This window comes from Chanodichthys erythropterus, chromosome 22 (genome assembly GCF_024489055.1).
Source record: "Chanodichthys erythropterus isolate Z2021 chromosome 22, ASM2448905v1, whole genome shotgun sequence".
Classification (NCBI taxonomy): Eukaryota; Metazoa; Chordata; class Actinopteri; order Cypriniformes; family Xenocyprididae; genus Chanodichthys; species Chanodichthys erythropterus.
Genome location: NC_090242.1, coordinates 36,000,668 through 36,013,726, shown reverse-complemented (window position 1 = coordinate 36,013,726; position 13,059 = coordinate 36,000,668). Strand labels below are relative to the sequence as shown.

Below are 13,059 nucleotides of genomic sequence, written 5' to 3'. Positions count from 1 at the left end.
CCTTTTACTCCCACAAACAATACTGAAGAAGATGATGACTGAAGGAAGGATTTAAAATACAATTGAGGTTTAATAATCAAGAAAGCAATCATGTGTAACAGTGTGCGCTATACACAAACACAACCTATACACAAACATCATCTGACAACTGAAGAGAAAAGAGAGCAACTAAAACAGGCACACGCTGTCCTGATCACAAAAATTGCACAAAATATGAATAGCAATAAATACAAATGTAGATCCCACTGTTTTGATTAAAATAAAGTTTTTGCTCAGGTTTATGCATATGATGGGGTGTTTTCCTAAAATTATAGATACTCCTCAATAAAAAAAAAATGAAATGAGATTGGCTCAAACCTTCTCTTTTGTTGTTTTTTTATTTAAAAATGATACTTCTATGAAAGAAGAAAAGAAATCCCCTAGAAATCTGTGATTTTCTGCGTTTTCTAGAAATCTCATCCTCATCATGTGAAGAAGCAGAAAGACGTCTGATCCTCTAGTAAGAAACATTTACTGTCTCAATGAACATCAGGATCACAATCTGTCTGTCTGGATCAAGAGATACACACACATCTGATCATATTCATAGTTATTAAAAGATCAAGATTAGTTTTAGATGACACTCATAATACTATAAAAAAATAATCAGATTAATAAGTTATGACTTTTGGACAACAAAATGTATTTCTGTGTGGAACAGATTATATTTTAGGTTACATCACATGATGCGTAACAGGCAAACATGTGCTTCTGCTGACCGAGAGTCAAACTGTAAAACTGGAAGCAGATGTTCACACTTGTAAACACCACTTTCAGACACCACTACTTGATGCATTTGCATTTCCATTTTAGCCTGTGGCTGATGTTGAGGCAGTGATCATCATTCAGAAACAGATAAAATCTGTCAGCAGTTCTCTGACCGTCTAAGCAATAATCCAATTTTTTCTCTTGCTAAAATAGTGGATTCAACATGAACAGATTTGCTCACATATTCTTCATAATTCCATCTTGAATTTCAGGTTGAATGGAAGTCTAGTGGGTGATTTTATCTTTCTCTCTTAATTAAAACCAGTGTCAATTATAACCCTGATGAAAACAACACATGAAACAGTTTATTATATCTGCTGTATAATGTCCTGACTTATATCTGGTAAATTTGACCTGTTTGTTTTGGTAGTTGAACAGAAAGAATGTACATACTAGAGCAGCTATGTATCATCATCATATAGAAATGTAAGGGTAATACTGTTTTTGTGTGTATGTGTAGCCTATAGGACTGTGTATGGATATATATAGCAAAACATAGTGTGCTTATGTTCAGCAGAAGGCAGCAATAATGCACCAATAAGGGTGAGTGGGCGGAGCCTCTATTCACGTGAGCAGGTGTTGTTACTGACGTCTCCATGCAGCCGACACACAAACACAGTTACATGAAGCATATACCAGTGTTTGTGTGAATCTTCAGACCTTGAATAACAACAGTCGGTGTTTATTCCATCGAGGCGAAGTCTCAAACACAAATCAGTGTGATACAGTGAATGTTCTTCTGATGCCATCAGTGTCATTTTGACGTCAGTCTTCACTAAATGTAGCTCACATCTTCAGACAGGCTGCAGAGATGCTATCAAATGACCTTTTGATTTTCATAACCATTACTGAGTTGCAGCCTTGCAATTCAACAATGTCAGTGGAAGAATGGGTGAATATCTCAGCATATTTAAACAAAACTGCACAGATTGTTTGTGTCCAATCCTGCTGCTGAAGGATCAGTGTCATGCAGCGATTATCTCTTCAACACGCCTGACTGGAGGTTTCTGGTCATTCTGAAGACATTGATTAGCTGGTTTAGATGGGTTTGATTAGGGTTGCAGGATGCTCTCGGCTCTCTGGAGCAGGATTAGGAAAAGAATTTGGGCATATTCCCTCTTGTTTGCTTTTTTGTTTTGCTGTTTGCCAAGATGCAATTATATGGGTGGTGCAACTATGGGCACTTTAAAGTCCCAGTAGTGAAATTTAAGGTTTAAGTTTGTCATCTAAAGCTTCATAAATATAAACCCAGTGTCATTACACACATTGACTTGAAAAAATAATGAATGAATAATATGATTTAATTAAAAATTATGAAACATTTATAGGTCCAAACACAGTTTTTGCTCATGTCCCACACCTGTGGTTTCAGTGCTGAGATGAGTGAAATTAGCTCATTCTTTTACAATATGACATTATTTCAAATGAATTAGTTTTATGTAAATGTTACTTTACACCATCTTAAAGTATTTTTTTTACTAATCATTATATATATATATATATATATTTTTTTTTTTTTTCTTCATCTAAACACACCTGTCCCACACTTGAGTCCTTACCGCAACACTGAGATATATTTGTTAACACTCTTAATATGATGTTTAAGATGACAGAAATGCAGAGACATAATGAGAAAAGACCCTGACAGATGTGAATAGTTATAGGAAAAGAGCATTAAAAAAGAGCAGATAAAGTGACAAATCAGAAAAGGAGGATAAACAAAAGAAACCAGCAGACAAAACAAAATACTGAATGCCTCAAATTATCTTTTGAAACAAAATCTTTTGTTGTCTGTTACTGTTTTTCTCTACAGTTGTTACAGTTACATTTAACATGCGTCATTAATACTGTGTCCTTTCCAGATGCACACTGTCATTACCATAGCAATGAATTATTTTAATTATTAATCAGACTATTGTTTGGAAAAATTATTTTAACCCTTCACTAGAGATGATTTACACATTAAAATTATAATATTTGTCATAAAAAGCAAAATATTTCATCTTTGACATGTATTAAAACAGTTGGAATGTAAGGTAAGTATCAACTTTCCATGGCATAAAGAATATCATAAAATCCCCTATTTTTAAATTATTTACAAAAATGGACTTATCTTATCTTAAGAGTTGCTTTGTAATGAGTGTCCCTCATCCCTCCTTGGCCACCCTTTCCATTTATTTGAATTGGAGATTTAAGTATGGCAAAAGGCTTTCTTTTAGAAAAGTATAGGGCTGATGCAAGGTAGATGGGATTATGATGGGCAGTCTGCAGTGTCCCTCTATCCCATTTCTCTTCCCAGCTATTGATATGCTTTGAAACAGGCATATATATACCCTTTGGGTGGGTTCTTTTTATCAGCTTCCTCAAGAATATGAGTTGTTAAATTATAATTGATCTAAGAGTTTATACAGGTCTGACAGCAGATGCCATTGAAAACACAGTAAAGGTGATGATACGAAGGGCAACTTTTTGAGCAATGTTGCAGGCAATGTCACTGAGCGATGATGCTTGGGCACTTTCCCACTGAGAATGGGAAGCAAATTTGAAATCTGAAGTATTCAGATAGAAATTTGTTGCCCATTCTCAATGGGAAAGTGCCCAAGCATCATCGCTCAGTGACATTGCCTGCAACATTGCTCAAAAAGTTGCCCTTCGTATCATCACTTTACGTCTGTCCCTCACAGCCTCACTTTCACACTGGTCATTCTCTGAATAAGGTCTATGGGTGGATCACAGCATCCCATTCTCGTATTTGTCACTCTTGCTAATTATTTAAGCATCTCCTGGGATTATGTTCGGAATAGAGTCTGGTTTAGGAGAAACTATTGGGTAAAATCTAATCTTCTCATTCCCCCACCTTCAGCAAAAATATTAACACACTAAACAGTTTAAGTAATTTTTGTGTTTATTTTTTAAGTTTGCAACAGTAAAAAATGACCGTGATTTTAACAGTAAAAGACTGTAAAAATGCTGCGGTGAAAAACTGTCAATTGGTTTACAGAAAGTTTCCGTTACTATATACGGTGAATAACTGTAATATATCTAATGGTACATTTAATGTAATTTTACAGTAAAATACCGTTAAATTCACAGTTTTTGGAAGTGAAAAATAACAATTCATTGTAAAATTTACAGTGAAAAACCGTATATTGACATTCCCACAATTCCCTGCGTGATACTTCACATTTGATATATTTTCGTTGAAATAACTCTGTTTCTTCTTAGTTTTTCTCATTTTTTTCTAATCAGTTATGTACATTAGGGTTTTATGTTACATCTAATGTTGTTAAATTAATGTTTATTGCATTTTTAAAATTTCATGCATGTTACCATGATGGTGTTTAGTGTGTGTGTGAATGACACTGTGTGCACCTTCTATATATTAGTATTGTGCTTCTCAGCTTGTGGAAAAGCTGCTTGTGATGAACTTTGATTCATCATGTGACTCTTATCACCACTGTGTTTGGTGACTGTCAGTGTATTATAAAGATACAAAACAGATATTAGTACTTCATTAGGTTGGTAAATTAACATTATATCAGTTAATGAAATACGTTATTTTACCGTAAATTTAACAGATTTAAAATGTAAAATTCACATGTAACTCCGTAAGTATGTTTACGGTTTGATGTCATTTTTACAGTATTGTTCTGGTAACCACAGCTGCCGGTATTTTTCCGTAGAAACAACGGGATTTTTTTTTACAGTGTGTACAGATTTGTTCCAGTAAAATTAAAAAGTGTCTATAGTAACTGATTACATCAAATATTAGTGTAAAATACAGATTCAGATCAGATTCATTCAGAAAAACATGCACTATATTCATGAAATCCAAACATGTATTATAAATATGAAATCCATTCACATACATTCATCTTATATACAGTAACAGAGCCCGTCTCAAACATGAACTTGATATTTGTTGAAGAAGGAACATGATGAAGAATATTTTGCAGGTTAGATGAAGAGAACCGCTGCTTTCTAAAAGGAGAAAAACATAAATCAATATAGCATCAGATTTCTACATCAGTTTTCACTTTTTTTTATTCTCTGTATATGATGTGTGAGTGTCACACCTCTTCTCCAACATCAGAATAAATGTGAAACATGAGAAACTGTGAATGAAAAACATCAAATTATAGCAATTATTTCTGTAGCTCAAACTGTGTATCATGGTTTCATCTGCATAATCATAGGTCAGTTTATTTATAAATAAAAGCATCTGCCAAATGTTTATAATTGTGGATATAAATTTACATGCAACTTGCAGAATCTACAAAATGTGAGTATTTTTAACAAAAGCAATAAGCACAACAGACTTGAACCATTTTCATATAGTTTGGTGAAATGGACTAAATAGATATAAACCTATAACCACAACTGTAAGTATAAATGATGATTTATATGGAGTGATCCTATATGGAGTGACTGAAAAGTTAGTTTAGATTTGATTTCACACATTCAGAGAAAATGAAACGCTGTTAATGATGAAATATAACAGAGTTTGATCTTAAACATCATAAATACTCACAGTTTGGTCTGCCGCTGTTAATGCTGTTTTTTCTGACTCTCAGTGTCTTTTTCTCTGTTTGTTCATTAGATTTGTCCTTTTTAATCTCCATTTTTCTCTTTTTTCTTGTCACATGTTTAATTAAACTGTGGTTTGTGATGCTCCACACATGTTCATTTCTCAGACATTTTGCCTTTGTATCATCTGTCTAAAAGAGTAGTTCGGTTTAGAGTGTTAATGATTTAATTAGTTAATGATTATTGTACAATACAGGTTTATATTTTAGTTTTACTGTAATAGAGACATAAATGTCTGGATTTAAATAAATAAATGTAAAAAAAAAAAAAAAATCTCTACAGAACAATTAAAGATAAAGTGTTTTAATTACTTGAAGAGAGGACACATCCAGCGCAGCTCTGAGAGATCAGCTCTCTGTGAAGCTTCAGCTTTTATAGAGTAGGTCACCTGCTCCTCTGCTATATTCTACATCCTGCACAGAGCCACGTGGCAGCCACATGTCAGTCACAGTCATTCAAGCCACACCCTCCCTCCGCAACACTTTCTGTTTTTCATCGTCACTGAAAGAGCAGAATTAGTTTGTTCCTCTGTACAGAAACATTACAGAATCTGTCTGTGAAATTAGTTTCTCTTACATCCTGATGCCATCAATGACACTCCACAACCTCAAACCAAAAACGAGTTTTATTACCACAGCAACTCTGTCTGTATCTAAATTAATACAGTAAATGTAAATCTTTTAGCTTTTATTTTGTATGTGCTGTATTTTATGTAATATTTCACTATGTATTTTATTCATATCCGTGCTTTGTATTTACTCAATTGTTCATTATTAGTGTTTTGTAGTTTTGTCTGATCTACAGTAAACACTGATTCAGTTCTTCTGTTTTAAGTTGCTCCAGATACAGGAACATGATGTCAAGTCCCATTTGCTCAGAATCAATAATGTGACACGAATTGTCAAGTCATTTTAATCCAAGAAATATCATAATTTAATAGTTTAATTCAATTTATCACACGGATCTGTGAAAATGACTAATAACACTATATTCTGCTGCCAGGCCAGTAGATGGCGATGTCACACTGTAGCAAAAACACAAATTTCAAAACAGTTATGTTCATTTTTAAAACGCATGTTTTTAATAAATAATTAGATGGGGTGTGAGTGTGTGCAGTGTACGTTGTACAACAAAACGTCAAAGTATCACCAAGTTATGTTTACCACAGACTTTGTTTTACATAGAAAAAGGAAAATCTCAAAGGATCCAGTTGTGAATTGGACTTCTGCATTCTGAAGTCATTCCGGATTTATTACAGATAATGTTGACACAATTTCTAGGTTTTGCTACGATTATTACTCTAAATGATATACTTCTAAATTCAGTGAGCATGATATGACTTCTTTTTGTAAACAGCTTAAGAATGTTAAAACAATTACTGAGGAGGACAAAAAGTTATGTGATTTTCCAATAACTATTATGAAAATTAAGCAAGCTATTGAACATTTAAAATGTAATAAATCACCCGGTAATGATGGAATTACTACGGAGTTCTATAAGCAGTTTTCTGAGATTCTTGCCCCGTTTCTTTTCGAAGTATACTCTGAAAGCTTACAGTACTCACACCTTCCTACAACTATGATGCAAGGTATAATTTGTTTGATTCCTAAGCCCAAGAAAGATTTGTTGCTTACTGATAATTGGAGACCCAATAGTCTGTTAAATAATGACTCTAAAATATTTGCTCAGGTATTTGCCCAAAGATTCAAATTAGTATTAAATTATCTATCTATTATCAATGAAAATCAATCTGGGTTTATGAGAAACCGTCATATATGTAACAATTTTAGACTTATTTTTGATCTTATTGATTATTCTGACCTTATAAATGATGATAGCTTTATACGTTTTTTAGACTTTTTCAAAGCCTTTGATTCTGTTGAACATCCTTTGATTTTCTACTGTTTAGAACACTTTGGATTTGGGGCTTATTTCTGTTATGCCATAACTCTTTATGCAGGAGGAAATAGTTCTGTGAAATTAAATAATGGCACTACTCGAAGATTTGATTTGGAAAGAGGAGTTAGGCAAGGCTGCCCAGTTTCTGTTTACCTCTTTCTCAGATGTTTTGTCACTTTATTAAATAATCCAATTTAAAAGGAATTCGAGTTGAAGAGAGAAGTGTCCTGACAAGTCAGTTGGCTGATGACACGGCGCTCTTCCTGAAAAATGTTGATCAAATTCAGTCAGCTGTCAAGATTATTGAAGTTTTTTCCAGTGCTTCAGGTCTTTGCCTTAATTTACAAAAATGTGAACTATTTGCTTTAAAAAAATTGCCATTATTATGTAATATCCCTTTAAAGAATTCTCCAACTTATTTAGGTATGGTTATTACTAAAAATGAGCATCTCACAAAATTTCGACCCGGTGATTAAAAAAGTAAAGAATAGATTTAATATTTGGTTGCAGAGGGACTTGTCTCTCAAAGGTCGTGTTCTGCTGGCTAAAGCGGAAAGTATTTCTTGTATAGCTTCCTCAATACACTCAGATAATAAAATAAATAAGATAATTGATCAAATTATGCTGAATTTTTTGTGGAAAAACCGTATACACTATATTAGAAAATCTGTCATTGTTAATTCTTATAAAAATGGAGGGCTTGATTATTTAGATTTTTCTAACACTTTTAAAATTAACTGGTTGAAATATTTTCTAAAAAACACTGATTCTGTGTGGAACATGATTATGTGTGATTACAGAATCGAGAAACTTCCAGTTAAACTGTCAGCTTTTCACAGGCAAGCACTTTTGGCTTGGAAGTTAATTTGCAAGCATAATTTTTCTCCACATCATTATTACATCTGGAAAAATTGTAACATTTTGTACAAACATAAGAGTATATTTTTGAAAACTTGGTTTGATGAGTGCATTCTTGTGGTTGGTCAGTTGTTGAATTATCAGGGGGATTTAATGACTTATGATGGGTTTCTTTCATACTTCAACCTCCCTGTTTCCCCTAAAGAATTTGCCTCTGGTGCTATCTCTTTGAGTGTTGTCTCTTTATGTAGAGGTATTTCATACTCTAAACGTGTGTCTCTATTGCAGCTAGCTGATACGATTTGTGGTAAAGTTTGTTTTTCGACAAGCAAAAATAATAAGGCTATATGTTCCCTTTTTCAAAAAGAATTAGTGAGTAAACCACATGTCATTTCCGGTCAAGGTTTATTGGAACTATTAATTGGAATAAGGTTTGGTTGTTACCTAATAAATATATTATTACAAATAAGGTCAAGGAAATTTCATTTAAGATACTGCATAAATTTTACCCTGCTAAACATTTTCTATCCAAATTTAACAAAGACATAGATGTAAATTGTTCATTTTGTTTTTTTGCAACCAGAAACTGTACCTGATATTTTCTGGCACTGTCAATATACCAAAAAGTTGTGGTGGGAAGTTTCTAAATTTATAAATAACAAATTGGAATGTAATTTTCTTTTGTTATATGAACATGTAATATTTTTTTTTTTTTTTTTTTTTTTACAATATGAAAAGAGTATGGAAAGGGAAGCATATATCAACCAATTCAGCACCGCCACCATGGACAGCACCTGGTAACATGGCACTAAGATATACCTTAAGCAACCTCCTAAGGGATAGGTCTACCTTTAGAGTCTTCGTAGCGCGCTAAGAGACAACGTTATCGGGAAACCCAGCCCAGAAACCTTTTTTCTGTGTTATTGAAAGAATGAACATGTTATATGAACATGTAATATTTTTTTTTTTTTTTTTTTTTACAATATGAAAAGAGTATGGAAAGGGAAGCATATATTATTAATCTTTTGATTATTTTAGTGAAGTTTCATATTCATCGGTGTAAATTTAGTAATCAGGGCTGGGTTTCCCGAAACCTTCTTAACTCTACGTCGTTCTTAAATTATACCTTAAGCTGTACCTTAACGTTAATACGTGTTTCCCGAAACGTTCTTAGTTAAGTATACCTTCTGTAAGTCATACTTTCGTAAGGTTGGTCTGGAGCACTCTTAGCTATACCTTATCACTGTTTATAGTCAATACGAATATAATTCTGAAGCTGTAATACACCCAGTGTTCGATTAGGATTATGGCAAAGAATACAATGCAAAAAAATTCACTGCTAAATTCAAATGTGCTTTAGCACTGATCCAGAGACAGACGCGCGCTCTGCGCTTGTCATGTAACTTTATCACAACTATTCGGTGTTTTTAACCTCATCGCGCTTTATTTTAGGTTTCAGACATTTAAATAAACATTTGAATTAAGTAGGCTACTGCATAAAAAAAGACATTTATAGTTTGTTAAATTCAAATTACACTGATGTCTACGGAAGCTGCAACAATAACCCTTTTTTTATATTTGATATGTTTTATTCATATCAGATACACATTGTTTATGAAAAAATAAAGTTTACTCCATTCTTCTCCCAGTTCACCGGCCACATACTTTTATGTATTTCGGGGAAGATTTCGTATAGACAGCTCTAACTGCCGTGCAAACTCATCGCGTGACAAAACACATTCACTTCCACATATTTTACAATCGTAAATTCATGATAAAGTTAACAAGTTTGTTAATATTAAAAAAACGATATAAACGAGATACCTACATGTCTGTCAGCTGCATGACGCGTCTCCAAGGAATTAAAACTATATTCTAAATAAAGGTCGCCTTAAACTCCCTCTGATGGAGGCTCCGCGCCCCCAGAATATATAAATTACAATATAGATTTAGTTTGCAATTTAGATTACTTTTATAACATATCATGAGTCCTGATAAATGCAATTTCTACTTCTGAAGTGCTTATTTTTATAAAGAACACTGATTTCTCACATAACGCACTGAAGCAGCGACTGTATAGAGTGAATTATCGATTCTCGAGCCATCGATATCAACCAATTCAGCACCGCCACCATGGACAGCACCTGGTAACATGGCACTAAGATATACCTTAAGCAACCTCCTAAGGGATAGGTCTACCTTTTGTCACGGTAGGAAATCCATTGTTTCCTCCGTGTCATGTTTTGTGTTGTTGTTGTACTCACGTAGTCTCCATGTGCTCGTTTGGTTGATTGTTGTCACCTGTGTGTTGATTGTCTCGCTCCAGCTGATCCTCATCTCCACTCAGCTACATATACTCACTCATCTCTCTGTCTGTTGTCAGATCCTCATTCATGTCTCCACTGCCTAGTTGGTTTACCGTCTTCCGTGTTCGTGTGCTGGATTGTATTCGTGTTGTCGTCTTCGTGTCAGTGTTCTGGTCTGTTCCTGGTTTCATCCATTGACCGTCTTCACCTTCACCTGCGACTTCACCATCCAGCTCTTCTCACGCCACCGTAGACCTTCGTTGCCATTGCCCACATTCTGGACTCTGATTTCAATAAACTTCTTCTGATTGCCTGCAATTGCTTCCTCCTCTTTTACCAGCCGTCACAGTAGGATCTGACCCTCATGGAAGCAGCAGGCGATCGCTCCCCATCTCATCTAGAGGAGTTTTTGCAGAGAGCCGTTGATCGCATGGATCACCAAGACAAGGCGATAGATGAGATGGGTCGAGCTTTCCAAGCAATGGTGACGAAGGTGTCCGAGCTCGCTCTCCAGGCTCAGCGACAACAACAACCGCCACCCGCTGCGCCTCCCACGCCACCCACACCGCCGATCGTCTCCGGAGGGATTTCCCAGTCCGAACCACGCCTCCCCATCCCTGAGAAATATGCGGGTGAGCCAAAGTTTTGTCGATCATTTCTGTCTCATTGTTCTCTGCACTTCGCCCTGCAGCCCCGCACGTTTCACACCGAGGAAATGAAGGTGGCATTCGTCTTGTCACTACTGACGGGGAGGGCTGCCCTCTGGGGGACGGCGGTGTGGGAAAACCAAGACAGCTGCTGTGCCTCGTTCCACGCCCTTTCGGAGGAGATGAGACGGGTCTTCGACCGCTCCGTCGCCGGGAGGGAGGCGGCTAGACTTCTCACGGACCTACGTCAGGAAGACAGGTCCGTAGCCGACTATTCTATTGAGTTCCGCACCCTGGTGGCGGAGTGTAAGTGGAACGAAGAGGCGCAGTGGGATCACTTCCTGCATGGGTTGGCTGACCGCATCCAACAGGAGATCCGCGCCGTCGAGCTCCCCACTTCTCTCAATGGCCTGATCGACCTCACCATCAGAGTAGACAACCGACTCGACCAAGCCGCCAGACGGAGGGGAGAGCAGTTCTCGCGACCAGACCGGAGGCTCAGCGTCAGCGCTCAGAGGTTGCGGTCAGCCCACCGGGAGATCTTGAACCCATGCAGGTGGGGCGAGCTCGGCTCTCCCGGGAGGAGAGGATCAGGCGGAGATCCCTGGGACTATGTTTATACTGCGGCAGCCAAGAACATCACATCCAGCGCTGTCCGGTAAAAGACCAAGCCCGATAGTAAAACGGAGGCTACTATCGGGTGGGATCTCTGCCAGGAAGACCTCATCTACATCGACACTCCTTCCGGTGAGTCTACGGTGGTCCACCCACGCACTTGATCATCACGCTTTGTTGGATTCTGGGGCAGAGGGTAGTTTTATGGACTGTAAGTTGGCTACTAAACTCAACATTCCTCTCACCTCCCTCAAACACCCCATTGCACCTTTTGCACTCAACGGACACAGACTGCCAGTCATCACACAGACCACTGTACCGGTTTCTCTCATCACATCTGGCAACCATACGGAGGAGATTTCATTTTACATCACGGACTCACCTCAATCCCCCATTGTTCTAGGTCACACCTGGCTCCAGAAACACAACCCCAGGATCGATTGGCGCCTCGGATCGGTGGTTAGCTGGAGCGAGGAGTGTCATTTGTCTTGTCTTTTGTCTGCTGGTGTTAATGTTTCTGAGTCTGTGTTTCAGGGGGAAGCAGTGGATTTGGCTAACGTGCCCGCGGAGTACCACGACCTGAAGGAGGTGTTCAGTAAGTCTCGGGCTGATTCTCTTCCTCCTCATCGTCCCTATGACTGTGCGATAGAGTTATTGCCAGGAACTTCTCCGCCTAAGGGCAAGTTATATTCTTTGTCTATTCCAGAGACGGCGGCCATGGAGAAATATATATCCAGTTCTCTAGCAACGGGGTTCATCCGCCCTTCTTCTTCTCCAGCGGGGGCGGGGTTCTTTTTTGTGGGAAAGAAGGACGGATCCTTGCGACCTTGCATTGACTACCGAGGGCTGAACAACATAACGGTAAAGAATACCTATCCTTTGCCGCTTATGTCTTCAGCGTTTGAGAGGTTGCAGGGAGCGTCCGTTTTCACTAAATTGGACTTACGTAATGCTTATCATTTGGTCCGTATCAGGGAGGGGATGAGTGGAAGACTGCCTTTAACACCCCTAGAGGCCATTTTGAGTACTGCGTGATGCCTTTCGGGCTAACGAACTCGCCGGCAGTCTTCCAAGCACTCGTCAATGACGTGTTGCGAGACATGGTCGATCTGTTCATATATGTTTACCTGGATGACATATTGATTTTTTCTTCGTCTCTCCAGGAACACGTGCAACACGTACGACGAGTGCTTCTGCGGTTGCTAGAGAATGGATTGTTTGTCAAGGCGGAGAAATGCGTTTTTCATGCACAGTCTGTTTCCTTTCTAGGACACATCATTTCGACTGAGGGTGTTCGCATGGATCCTGAGAAGGTTAAGGCTGTGGTAGATTGGCCATCC

General features: G+C 37.4%; 1 long non-coding RNA gene across 1 annotated transcript; it reads right to left on the bottom strand.

Moving 5' to 3' along the window:
• Positions 1 to 4,645: 4,645 nt before the first annotated feature.
• On the bottom strand, positions 4,646 to 5,796 carry LOC137012136 (uncharacterized). The gene is made up of 4 exons (XR_010893548.1): positions 5,706 to 5,796; positions 5,339 to 5,525; positions 4,884 to 4,922; positions 4,646 to 4,788 (listed from the first exon to the last, which is right to left on the bottom strand). It is a non-coding gene; the product is annotated as an uncharacterized lncRNA (long non-coding RNA).
• Between the last annotated feature and the right edge of the window lie 7,263 nt (positions 5,797 to 13,059).